Genomic DNA, 14,675 nt, shown 5'->3' with positions numbered 1-14,675 from the left:
ATTATTATTACATAGATCTCTTCTTGGTACGCCACTGAGCTCGATCTTCTCTTAATTTTCAGTTTAGAGTTTACTCCACCACACTACTATAATGCTGTTAATTTACACATTTTATTTGACATGACAAAATAAAATTCCATATATAAAATCTGACGTCTCCTCCCGTATCACTCGTGGACGAACTCGAGAAACTAGTATTCTAATAAAAAAACTTTCGTAATATTTCAAAGGTAATTTTCTAGACCAATCACAGACCGTGTGAACTTGTAGGTAACAAATTGTAATGAAATTTGTACGTAGGTACTAATTGTCTCTCAAACTCATTAACTTTTGTTTACCCACTCAAAAAGAGAGAGCAAAAGTGTTCACTTATAGGTACCGTATTTTTTCATAAGAAGTTCCAAATTCAAATTATTTTCATTCAAATAGATTTTAATACTTTTTTTTTTTTAAATATATCTAGTGATCTAAAAAGTTTTATATTGCCAATTATAAGCCGGGGAGGCACAACAAAAGAAAATGACTTGTCTAGATGGTATATTATTTAAATGTATAAAACCACAGAGTATGTACTCACAAGCTTTAGAAATTCGGTCCAAGAAAAATAAATTATTTAGTTTCTGTATAATATTTCAAAATAGTTTATACTTTGAATCACTAAACAGCGCCTTCTATCGATAAATATAGGAACTACGTACACATTGTGCCGCTTTACGTATTATTACTAGAGGTCGTTGTAATCGCTATCAACAAAACATGCATACTAATATGAAAAGCAAAATAATAATTGTTGTTTTAAATTATATATTTAAAAAAAAATGTAATACAATGTATAAAATCTATATATAAATAGGCAATGACGAAATAATTCAGTTTTCTCTTTTTTGTTTGGTAATTACTACACATTAGTGTTAATTGTTATCAATAAAATATCGACTATTGGACGAACACTAAATATTTAATTAAATTTTAGTACTTAAGTTTTGACAAATATTTTAATAAATATCTTTTTTATCGGCTTATAATAATTTGATCAATACATTAATACTTAAAGAGAAAACTTTGTACCCATTTTTAAGCACATTGCGCGCACGGAAGGATGTGAGATTTAGAATAGTTAATGTTTATATGGAGAAAAACTGCAGAAACCCAACAGTTATGTATATTTGTATTATAACTACATTATATTAAATAAAACATAACGTTCATGCTACCAATGTCAAACACAGTTATCAAAATCAATCGTTATCAAACGGTTTCGCTAAGTATAATGCAAAAATGCATAGAAGAACAAAAAATAAGTTCCGAATTTTATATATAACTTATACACTGCTGAGCTTCTAGTAATAATAAAAGCAGGTTATATAATAAGGGAAGTCAGTTTGTTAATAAATAAAATTATTTCAATCAATACGCTTATATTTACTTTTAACCGTTCCTTTATCCTGTTTTCTAATCACAATGCACATTACACACACGTGCAGACCACAGTTTAGATTGCATTGTATCGACATCTAACCGAATACGTTTCCCAAACAACCCTATATAATCATATTATGATTGAGTAAATCACGTGGCTTAAACAACCTCATCGATATAATTGTTGTTTAGTTTACTTTATAAATATAATACTTTATCGGAATAAATACAGCCGTATATATATTATATTTAAATAAATAAAAAAGAAAATGCAAGCAGTTTAAATTCGGAATTTAGTGTCATACAATAAATTGTCAAAAGATATATGATTGATTGCTTCGTTGGTAAACGAAACTTCTTTCTATACATATGTAGTGAAGTTAATGCTTAAATGCTGAAAAATAATATAAAACAGATATTAAAAAAAAGATTTTACTTTATAAATAATTCGTAAAAGGAAACGATAACTAAATAATATGTAATCAAAGTTTATAAATTATTACAATAGCAAACGCTCAATTCTATTTCGTGAAATATAAATATTTACAAAGCTTAATTAAGAGGCACATAGCAGCTGATTTATGGATAGAAAAAAGTGGGCGGATGCTTTCTATTTGTGATGACAGATGAAATAAGAACGGGTGTAAAAATATCATCCTACTGTTAAGCAGTCACACGAATATCTATTGTCGGGGATATAAAAAAATTCGCACGCCCCGTCGTGTGCTTTTGTACTTTTAATATACTAAGTAATATTTCATTTCGGGAGTCGGGAATTGATTCATTTTCTACGAATTTTATCGTTACAATATGCCCTTTGTTATCTATAAGAATGCATATACATAAATTATTTTTTACTATATTAACTATTAAATTTATTTAAAGTATTTGTATTTTTTTTATTAGCCGTATGTGTTTGTAAGTCTTAAGAATTGTCAGTTGAGAATAACGACGTAAAGAAGCTTGCGTCTTGGTCTTTTACTAGTTATTCTACGAAGTGTTAGATTCATGAGATTAATAGACGCTGTGCGAGCTTATACTTCTAAGTCATCCACACGTTTCTTATGCGCTCAGCCAGTGTTGAATATCCTTCCAGCTTCTGTATGCAATTCAAAGGGCATTATAATCTCGGCTTCTTAAAAATAAAGTGAATTAATGTACATAGTTTAAGCAAGCGTGTTCCACCTAAGACCGCATCAATACTAAGAGACTATAAGAAAAAAAACACTATAACTATAAGAAAAAGAATGTGGCCGTCACGAGACGGTCGGCAGATTTGAAACATCGAAACTGATGCGTATTATAAAAAATATAATTAAAATCACCTAACATCACCCCCCCCCCCATGTTCACATGCGTTTCACATGCGGTTGAAGCCGCGGGCGGAATATACTTATTATCTATAACAACGTGCCACGCACACCCAAGAAAGTAGAGAGTGGCGGAGAGGGTGCATGAGGGCAGAAGAGATCGTCATGCCGTATACCGTCACGACATACGATTCTATCTCCAAGGCGCTCCAATACTTGTTTCACATAGAAAAAGTAATTTAATATGTTTAAATGTACTCGAAGGTGCTAATCTTAACAATTACAAATCCGATTTAATTTTTTTTGTGTTGGGCAGGTAATTTAAGGAGAAACCGTTCCGGCTTCGCCCGCATGAGGCTGGACGACAAGGTGTATGCGATTTCATGACGATTGGTTGAGTAGTAAAGACGTGAAAACATAACAAACGAACAAACTTACATTCGCATACCTATGTAACATTAGTTATGATGTCAAAGGTAGCTTTACGGCGATATCTTATGAACGGATCAGTAACCACAAATGTCAATCTGGCAAACGCTATCAGTATTTAGCTAATGTATTTTATTATGTACATTCGTTATGTGTAGTAAGCATGCATGTGTATGTGTTATATAAGGTATAAATAAATAGGAGGGGAGGAGGGGGCCAACTTGTAACTTGTTTTAATGAAAGTATTGATTGTTGCTTCTACATACTCTTTAATGTTATGTATATTAGGAAAAATAATAACGAATTTGTGAGAAATAGTAATACACATAATAAATACTAGTATTTATTATGGAACAGGAGTAATAAATTTGTGTTTGTTCCTAGGAACAAACACAAATTTATTACTCCTGTTAATCAGTCGAGTAGTTGCATAGTCAGTAATTCTTTTGTGGGGCAATTTATATGGTTTCACAACAGAGTTCCAGAAAATGTGCAAACTGCATCTACTGCTAAATTAAAAAAAATGCTAAGAGACGTGCATAAGGTTATTAGTGAGTTCTCAGTTGATAGCAGCTTGGGAATGTTCCTGGCCTTATCCTTCAAAATATTTTTTATTGTAGTCTGTTATAGAATTACACAAAAAAAACCTGCTGAGCAACATTTGTCGGTTATGTCTGATCTATGAAATTTCAATTTGAAGTAAAATAAAACTATGAATGACCTTTTAGTGAATATTCAATTCAATTCAATTCAAATACACTTTATTAACACCACATTGAAATACTATTATTAAATAAGGCTAAGGAAGATATACAAGGGCGGCCTTATCGCTAAGAAAGCGATCTATTCTTAGGTGAATATTAAAACGTATATTTCTATGTTTAATTCAAATTATTTGTAGTATCGTTTTGTTATTGATCATCTCTTATCCTTTTTTATATTATTGAATATACATTTTCTGGAATTAAGCCGAGATCGCCCAGTGGTAAGAACGCGTGAATCTTAACCGATGATCGTGGGTTCAAACCCGGGCTAGCACCACTGAATTTTCATGTGCTTAATTTGTGATTATAATTCATCTTGTGCTTTACGGTGAAGGAAAACATCGTGAGGAAACCTGCATGTGTCTAATTTCACTGAAATTCTGCCACATGTGTATTCCACCAACCCGCATTGGAGCAGCGTGGTGGAATAAGCTCCAAACCTTCTCCTCAAAAAGTGGAGAGGAGGCCTTTAGCCCAGCAGTGGGATTCACAGGCTGTTACGGATTACGGAAGGTAGTATATTATAATTCATTCATTATATTTTATTTTTAATAATAGTGTTGTTTTAATCATTTATAACAATTATTATTATACTTACAAAAGTAAACTAATAGCTTGTAAATGTCTCGTTTAGCCAAATCCACCACGTTGCTTAAATGCGGGTTGGTGGATACACATGTGAAAGTATTTCATCCGATGCCGACGACGGTTTCTTTACGATGTTTTCCTTCACGAGCACGAGATGACTTATAAATACATATCACCGTAACCGTAACAGCCTGTGAATGTCCCACTGCTGGGCTAAAGGCCTCCTCTCCTCTTTTTGAGGAGAAGGTTTGGAGCTTATTCCACCACGCTGCTCCAATGCGGGTTGGTGGAATACATATCAATCACATGAAAATTCAGTTGTGATTACCAGGAATTGAACTCGGAATCTTCGGTTAAGATCCCACCTCGGCTCTAGTTTACGAAATTATAAAATTACTAAATAATCTTTTAATTTAACATCTGTTCGTTGATTTTGTTTATTCTCCCATTACCCATATTTATGCTAAATATAAATACTAGTTATTTATGTACTTGGTAGTAAGAGAATATTAAATCGCAAAGAGAATTTATATAACAGGCCATGTAAAGACTTTCTAACTTACCTTTTTGTAGTATATAAAAATTATAATAAGAAGATTTTTTCATGTCAATATTATCTTCATGTAATTAGTTTTAATGAAAACCATTTTGTTATCAATTATCAATCGTATTATCAAGGTCACTAATAACACAGAGTCCATAAATAATACTTTTTATTGCAGTGCCATGGGAGTGAGCCAGTGTAATTAGATACATAAGGCATCTTAGTAGATAATTGGTGACGCATTGACACTGTAAAATATAGTTAATATTTGTTATATGGTCAATGAGTACTGGCGATGGTGACCACTTAGTATTAGGTTGGTCTTATTACTCTTCACCGTCTCATTTTCAATAAATACTGGTGGGAGGGCTTTGTGCAAGCTTGTCTATTCTACCGCAAAACAGCAGTACTTGGTATTGTTGTGTTCCGGTTTAAAGGGTGAGTGAGCCAGTGTAATTACAGGCACAAGGGACATAAAATCTTAGTTCCCAAGGTTGGTGGCGCATTGGATATGTAAGCGATGGTTGACATTTCTTACAATGCTAATGTCTAAGAGCGTTGGTGACCACTTACCATCAGGTGGCCCATATGCTCGTCCGCCTTCCTTTTCTATAAAAAAAATAATAAGTTTTTATTTTCAAGCATCAAGTACATAAAATTATAATAAAATTGAAAACTAAAATCACTAATGAATATTATATATTGTTTGATATTATAGATATATACATTTATGTATTAATATGTTAACAAAATGACACGAATATATAATTTGTTATTTTCAAATAAATCTCACCACGCAATCTGAGGTCTGTATGTAAACACGTGCGTGCCTTTGTCGTAATATAATCAGAAGGCCTAAGTAAACAAACCCTTGGCTGCAGATTAGAAGCTCGTTAGTCTATCAAATAGATTATCTCTGTCGTATAAGTCTCGGAACTGTAATTCTATCTCGGAGCTGTGCTGTTTCTGTTTCCGTTTTGCTAAGTGAATTATTACATGTTGAAATCTATAAATAAAACAAATTCACATGTACATGTTAAACAAAAAGTGATTTCGCAGATTGGTCAAATTTGTGTTAATTAATATTTCCAGTTTGCAAACTATTTCCCGAAAATGTTTTGGATAGTTCCAGGATATTTTATGCTCTATAATTGTATGACAAATATTTTAACCTGGAAACCGGAGAGATGATACTGTTGAAAACCTGTTTTTTGATCAAGGTCGGAAATTCAGAATATTAATTAAAATGCTAAACTCAGTAGAGTTTCTACCAAATTACAACTATGTAAATAGTTTTACAACAAATATATAAATAGACAAAGACAAAATTGTGCAGTATCTCTTTCTTCTCAGTGTGAAAACCTTTTTTTTGTTTGATAGATTATATACAACTTTAAATTTATCAAAAAAAATTAATAAGATATGAGCAAAAGAAAAAACACGTTTAAAATATTCACATTTTATTTTTACCTAATTCATATATATTTATAAGACTAATACTGTGAAACACTATACGAACAATAGTTTTTGAAACGCGCGACAATCCGAGCAAACGTGAATATGTCGTTCGAACATTGATCGTAAAAATTAATAGGTCAATTTTGTTACTCTTTTGAGCACGTTAGAAGTATTGAGATATTTGGAGTAGAGCATACAATATTCAGCTCAGTCGTATTCAAAAGTACAGCTAGCATATAAAGTGAGTTGAATTACAAAATAAAACCATAGCAATGGAGAGCCAGTAAATATTACTAGAGAGTAATATTTACTTAGTCAGACCGTCGTAGCTATGAGAATAAAATTTTTATGAAACTATTTTACGACTATTTAAAATGAAGTTCTATATAAAAATTTAGTATCTTTTTAGAACTAGAATAAAGGGGTTATCTTTTATATTTCGTAATATGTGATGTAGAACGTGTTGTGTAGATTTAATATAATTTTTTTAATATAAAATATAGGTATATGATGTTGGATAACTTATTAATAAAAATTTCTTTTTTATTTTAATCCATCGCAGCTAGGTACTAGTACTAATGATGACTTTGTTCATTAACATAAACTATGACATAATTTTCATCAAATTTGTAATTGTATTATTTGTATAATATAATTACATTTAATATATATAAATCTTTTAATCTCTAACCAAACGCCGATGGTATCACTTATTTAATTGAATTTGTCATTGTTACCGTGACTCACAGATCGCAATCTCCGTAGCTTCCTGACGTTTGTGGGCGGTGACAAACGCAGCATCGTCCAGTAACATCAGTCAGATCTTGATTTGACTCCGCTATGGTGTTGGCATAACGCCAGAATTTGAAAGATAATAGAAAAGGGCGGGCACTCCAAAATTTTACTTCAAATGAAACGGATTTTCAAAACTATTTTGATTTTATGATCAGTCTAATGCCCTGATTCTAGAAAGCCGAGAGACACAAACGGCATTAAATTATTATTTAAGAATCGTAACGAGGCAAACACTTGGGCTATATAATTAAATACTATTTTCTGGCCTTAACATATGAAATGGTATAACATTCTTTTGCCAGATTGTGATTACAAAACCTAAGGCTTACTATTTTAGTATATTTATGTATATACATAAGTATTGTTGAATTATTATTTAAATCAACATCATTAGCCAATCGCAATCTATTGCTGGGTCTATTTCAAAGTAAATTTTCCCGATTCACATTTTACCGCTCTCAGGCAGATTCAGTGCTTTCTGGTCCACTTGGCTAGATGGTGCCTTACGATGTATTCAATTTAGTGGATTCACAGTCTCGGTAAATATACCTTTAATCAACCCTTCAAACATCTATTTCGTCACCATTTAACAGGAGACGCTTATCATATATAGGTGTGAAAAACAAATGCTTCCGAGTCTGGACTCCTCATTAAACAATTGTAATTTAATGAATATACAAGTACTGAGAATTCAATCAACTCTCTGGCATCTTGCTTGTAGCTTAAAGCAGTGATCATTGCATCGGCAATGCTTATATTAAGTTAGTTTTCTATTCAGACACATATTCGTACAAGCCTGGATCTTTCACGGGTTTCCTTAGGAACAGTTATGTGTACTCGTGAAAAAATTCTAATTTTGTCGTTATCTTTTTATGACAAATACAGTTGTGTAGAGTAACAGTCTCCTCTATCTTCGCCATTGTGCTGGCATCGTGCCAAATAAGAGGATAATAGAAAAGGGCGTAAACCATTTAATACAAACGCGATTAATTTATTCTGATTTATATGCAAATTCAATTTATTGTCCGTAAATATTGTGATATGGCTTATTGCTATCTATAAATTTGTCCGTCCAGTGTAATGAACGTTTTATGCCAACTAACTCTATTTAGTCTAATGATAGGAAGGTATTCGTGGTTTATATAGGTGCGTATTTAATGTGTTGGACAATTTGTTTGTTGAATATCTATGTATGACATTATTTATTGGTGGGCTTTGGTAGCCCCTTCGGTGAGTATCGCTCACTCATTAGTTCCCTCTTTGTTAAACATAAATAATTTGATATTGCTGTTTAGTTTAGTATTAATAGTAGTATAACTGTTATAAGGCTACCTTGCCTTCCTAAAATGAATTATATAAAATTTTTCTAATCGATTACTGAAACAGTATTTAAATTTAAGTATGTGTATGTGTTTGATACGAGTGTTGTTTTTTTTTTAATAATTTTATAAGCAGTGTTAATATTTTCGTTTTTTTTTTACATGATCTGAGGTAAATTATCTTTAAATAATCTACAGTGTTACTAAATTATAATTCAAATGCACTCAAATTCTTCAAATTGTAAACCAAAAATGACAAATTGGTGTATGATAACCAACGCATATCACGGTGGCATTATTTCCTGTCGTTCCTGTGGTTGCTTATGGCTCTCCCAAATCATATATATAATTTAATCATAACCGGAAATTACTCCTAAATTCCATTATCTGCAAATCTAAACGGACGTATAAGGTATGTTATTTAATTATAAAACCTAGTAATTGCTTTGCCACTAATATCTTTAAAATGTAATTAAAAATTTTAAAAGCATGTTTAACGTATACCGAATTAGGTAAAGGTAATTCAATTATGGCAAATGCACCAAAAGCGGGCACCGCTGAGCTCCACCAAAAACAGCTTTTGACAGCTCGGCTTTGGAGCTTATGCGAAAATTTATAGAAAATTGCATGGTACACGCGTTGCGCTCATAGGGTGCGCGGGAAACCATCGGGGGGTGTATATTTAGAATGCTTCAAGCCGTAGATCGTCAGTCTACGTTTAACTTGCGGGTGGAGTGCACGTCTCTGTTCCCTTCGCTTCAACATCGACGCACGTTCGCTCGTAATTAACATAAATGAAAAAATAATTAATACAGTTCTAACTTTGTGTGCTGTGCCCAAATTGGATTTGAACGTGTCTGTGTCTCACGATTTCAGTGACTGAGTTACTATATTAAATTAAATATTAACCGGTGAAAGGACTCTTGCTGAAAACTGAAGTTATTCTTTTAAAGGTATGAACTACTATTAAGTATAAATAGTGATTTATATTTTATTATTCTTCATTTTATTTACGAAAAATCCGTATCAGAATTTTTATTACTCCATTATCTATAACTTAGTTAATTTATAGAATGGGTTATTGTTAGTGTTATCACAGCTTTTAATGACATGGAAACGTGTTTCACAATATGCTTTATAAGAACAATAAAAATAAATAAATCTTATTAACATTAGATAGATAAGTAAAAACGCCTAATTTTAATATATAAAAATATTTTTTTCATTTTTATATAGTATATTTTTACCGTATGATTATTTTAAAAACTATACAAGTTTGTACATATAAAAACTTCTGAGCATATTAAGATGTCGTTTTATCATATAAAATACACTATTGTTTATTTTAACTAAACATATAAATCAGAAAATAAGTCACAAGCGACATTTGATACATAGGTTTGATACATAAGGTAAAAAAAGAAAATATTCATAGCATTGTGCGACAAAGCGTTTCATGATATATAAGACGTAGTTTGATCACTCGTATCGCAAATTTGACGTATAAAATATTTATTGGAGTATCTTTTTCATGTTGAAACATAACATAGCCGGTCAGAAAGCGGCCGGTGAAGTGAGGCATGCGAGGAATTTCCACTATACGGACATTAGCCGACAGGAAAATTCGCTTTTCGACATAAGAAAATTGTATATATATCTAACGATTATAGATAGTTTATTTGATATTTTTACGATGACCTAATTTATCTTGTAGTTCGTTAACCATATGAATATTTGTTATATATTTAATATGTTATTATTTAAACAATTTGTTTTTTTTTTATTTAAATAATTATTTTTATATAATATTAAAATCAAAATAAATTAAAATTATGTTGAATTAAATAATTATAAAGTAATTTGGCCCTACTGACTATCAACGTACAATCAAAACTTTTGTTTTGAGAAAGCTGAAATTTAGAACATGGTTTTATGTAATAACGTTAGCATCCGTTAAGAAAGGATTTTTTTGGTAAGTTTAATGGGGAGAAATGGGGAGGATACTTCTTAAGAATTTTACCCTTACGAAGTCTGGGCTGGTAGCTAGTTATTTAAAAATAAACAGTGTTTACGTGCATTGAGCCATATTATTCAATCTTTTCATATTCCACTTCTTGTTTTATAAATTACTGTGGGGTATCTTTCAAGTTTTTCGGGCAAAAAATCGTTAGAAGTCTCTAACATTATATTTAACGAGTAGCACGTTATATTTAAAAAACAAATTCTCTGTTACAATGTCAAAGATTCCCTTGTAAGTTTCTTTTACATACTCAAAGTTCGAAAGGTATGTAAAAATAAGATACTTTTGTAAATAAAAAGAATGCGATAGATTATTTCCGTTTCAGTTTTTTTCTCTGCTGTTTCCATGGCTACTTATACTTAAAGTAACATTTAAAAAAATATTTATTTAATTTGACTCTTACAACACTTTTGAATACTCGTTTATAATATCGCGATATAGTTTCTACTAAGGAACTGACAAGAATCTCAGTTATTATTCACTCAGTAAATATACATATTATGTAAACATACTGTTTAAAATTAATAAAATTTACTAGTATAATAAATAGTACTAGCCTGTTAATCTAAGTTTTGAGGAAAAGGTTTGACGCTTATTCCACCCCGCTACTACAATGTGGGTTGACGGATATACACTTGGCAGTTTTATCCAACTCATGCAGATTTTTAAGATATTTTGCTTCATATCCGAGCACGAGATTAATAAAAACAAATTAGCCACATGAAAATTCATTCGTGTTTGCCTGAGTTTGAACCCGTAACCATCGCCTAAGATTCACGTGTTCGAACCACTGGGTCATTTTACCTATAATATAATAATTTCGATAAATCATCCAACACGTTCCTCGGTATTTATATTATAAGACGATATCAAATAATTTTGCTTTATTTAATAGGCTCTCGGGACTGAGGTCTGTATACAGTTACCACCAATTAGTTTATGAGCGGCGGTTTTCTTTGATGGCTGGCGGTAAGACGGTTGTAAACATTAAATTGATCGAATGAGATCTGAGACCGCCCTGAAGTCATTTCGATCTCACTGAGCACTTCTTAAACGATAACGATAATCCCAATCAACAATGCACTAGAAATCACTAATTACCGCTCGCGTAATGAAATCAATAGAATCTTAATAATAAATGAACCAATTAGGTGGCTTAGTATAATATTGATGAAGCCGAATACATGAATTATGTAAGCACGACTCAATTAAGAAGAAATGATAGAACAGCTGGTTTCGTGTTATTTGTTCTTTCACTTGAGATATTTGGATTTAGTTAATTATTGACAATCATTATCGACTTTACGTAAATACGTTGTTTAACGATTATTTAGTTAACACTGATTTCATAAGTTGATACGGTGCAGTGGTTAGAAAAATTCTTAACCGATGATCGCGGGTTCAAATCCAAGAACCACTGAGTTTTCATGTGCTTAATTTGTGTTGATAATTCATCTCGTGCTCGGCTCAGTGAAGGAAAACATCGTGAGGAAATCTGCATTGAAGCACCGCGGTGGAATAAGCCCCATCTCTCTCTTCAAAGTGAGATGAGGCCTTAGCCCAGTCGTGAGAAATATAAAGGCTGTTTTACTGATTTCATTCTATGTCATCAATGATTTGACTTTCGAAAGAAGACATAGTATTGTTTAACTAATTCCCCAAAGCAATATTTATAAGCGGTATAATAATACTTAATTCGTATATTTTTGCTAACTTTGAACTACTGAGCTGTATTGGAACAGTGAGTCAAAATAATTGTAGCTACAGTGAATAAATAATTTATTATACTTCTATCGTTATAGACATCTGACAGACTCCACTTACGAACAAATGGCAATGGCAGCATTAGTACTTTTGCCTACTCATTATTTAAAAAAAAACATTGACATATTACTAAAGCACTTTTTGAAGATGTTAATAAAAAAAAATATTTGTAATTGGAATTAAATAATTTTTTAATAGTTATAAAAATATTTAAATAAACTCAAAGTTGTATCGTAAATTTGAGCAACTACTAGAATCATTATATTCAAATATTTGCAGAGGTATATGAAACTTGTGTCGTTAGCTGTAAATCGTGAAACATATGTATGTTATTTCGTCTTCAACCTCTTGTGTTCGAAAACTTCAGAAAACTGCCTTATTTATTGTAGTTAAAAGTTCGACATAAAATATAATTATTTGTATACGTAGCATAGTGTTAAACGAGTCGATTCGACCATTGGAAGCTTGCTTGGAGCAATTTTTTTTATCTTATTTGCAATATTGAAACTCGTCAATAACAACTAATTAAAAAAAAAAAGAAAATTGGTTGACCATATTCTATATACATATATTTAGAACGTCACGACCATTTCCGAAATCTTAAATAAAAATAAATCATTAGGAACAGTCTTATATGAAATATATATTAATAACAAAGTATGTTTTCAATAAATAATTCATATAAGAAGTCACTTAATATAAGCAGGTCGGAGTTTGACCTAACGCAGCATCCATGTAATCCTCATTCCGCGAAAAGGCGTTAAAAGTTCACCAACTCGAAACTTTCATCTTACATTCATAAACATTTTGCTTCACTAACTTCCGATCCCGCACACTTAATATTTCACATTCAAAACACTTGAAATGATTCTACCTCGGAATATTTTATATAACTAGTCTACGTTTCAAACTTGGAACGTATTTTAATTATGTTTAAATATTAATTTCTCTCCAACGTTAAGTACCGCTCTGTTAATGAGTTCAAATTTGTAAGCCGTTTTTTTTATTTTTAATATTTTCATGTATTTTAGATTACATATTTAGTCCACAATACTTACACGATTTTCAAAAATATGCATAGCTATTTTTTAAATTATTTATCAAGATCATATTATTAAGACACGCCCCAAATATATCGACATAAAGTATTTTTTAATAGTTAACCTCTCTATATCAAATTAGGGATGGTAACTAAATAAAATCAATTTTTACATAAGGTTTTTATCTTGTATAAAATAAAAGTATTGTTGTAATTGATGAATCTTAATAAAATATATATATATGCTACCTATATATATGCTATAGCATTATAGAATCATGATTGTAGCCAGTTTTAAACTAATGACTAATTTAAATTCTTCGCTTCATTCTTATAACATCTTAATAAAAATAGAAATTAAAGAATTTTTAATAAACACGTAATTGATCATTAAAATGTTTACAACGGAAATACACGCGTACGCTGGATCGGTTTTATAGCATACGAAAGCAATGTTATGACGTTCTTTAGCTTTTATTCAAATAAACTGTCACTTATCAGTGAAATAACATCCTTTATTGACTAATTTTACAGCCGTTTATAGGAGTTTTACGTAACTTAATAGGTACCTTACGTGGTTATAACATTTATAATAACTTTTGAAAATTTTCGAGTAGCTATTCATCTTAATAAATAATAAACGGCTAAATTGCTGTAGTTACATGATATTATGTAAAATTTTATACCTCAATCGTAAATTTTTAAATAAAATGAAAAAGTATGTTTAATATTTATGATTACGTACTTCGAATAAATATAAAAAAAAAAACTATTTCAAAATAAGAATAGTCGGTTATGATTTTTCTTATGACCACTGATTGCTATTAGAAATCCAACGGCCTTATTTATAAACAATCTTATCGTTAAACTGAAAGCAGTTAAACGCTGATTTCGCACTTTCTGACATTATTGATTTGACATTCGAAAAAGAAGACGCAGCATTGGTTAAATAATCACCCGCTAAACGTTTATAAATAAGGTCGTAAATGCTTATAAATGAATAATACTTACATAGTCCTGTCTCACGTTTTCTTTAATTGTGAAACCAAGCCGCTTTATATATTATATAATGATGCTTAAAGATTACTCAAATGCTAGATATAATTTACTATAAATGTACAGGTAAAAGGCTACGCTGCCCCGTTTGGAATCATCATATTAAATTACAAATCAATACTTACCCACTCATCATTTACATGTGTAGGATTTTTAAAGTATTTATTAAT

At 30.9% G+C, this 14,675-nt stretch overlaps 1 protein-coding gene across 1 annotated transcript in view; it reads left to right on the top strand.

The window, feature by feature from the left end:
• The first annotated feature begins 9,357 nt into the window (after nucleotides 1-9,357).
• The window catches only part of LOC126781088 (tsukushi-like), a 61,065-nt gene continuing 55,747 nt past the window's right edge, over nucleotides 9,358-14,675 (top strand). Inside the window, exon 1 of the mRNA XM_050505913.1 lies at nucleotides 9,358-9,579. The gene's annotated coding sequence lies outside the window, so the exon portion shown is untranslated. The remainder of the gene's footprint in view (nucleotides 9,580-14,675) is intronic.

The sequence above is a fragment of the Nymphalis io genome, chromosome 1 (genome assembly GCF_905147045.1).
Source record: "Nymphalis io chromosome 1, ilAglIoxx1.1, whole genome shotgun sequence".
Classification (NCBI taxonomy): Eukaryota; Metazoa; Arthropoda; class Insecta; order Lepidoptera; family Nymphalidae; genus Nymphalis; species Nymphalis io.
Note: the sequence above shows the minus strand (reverse complement) of the source record. Positions and strands in the feature narration are given on the sequence as shown.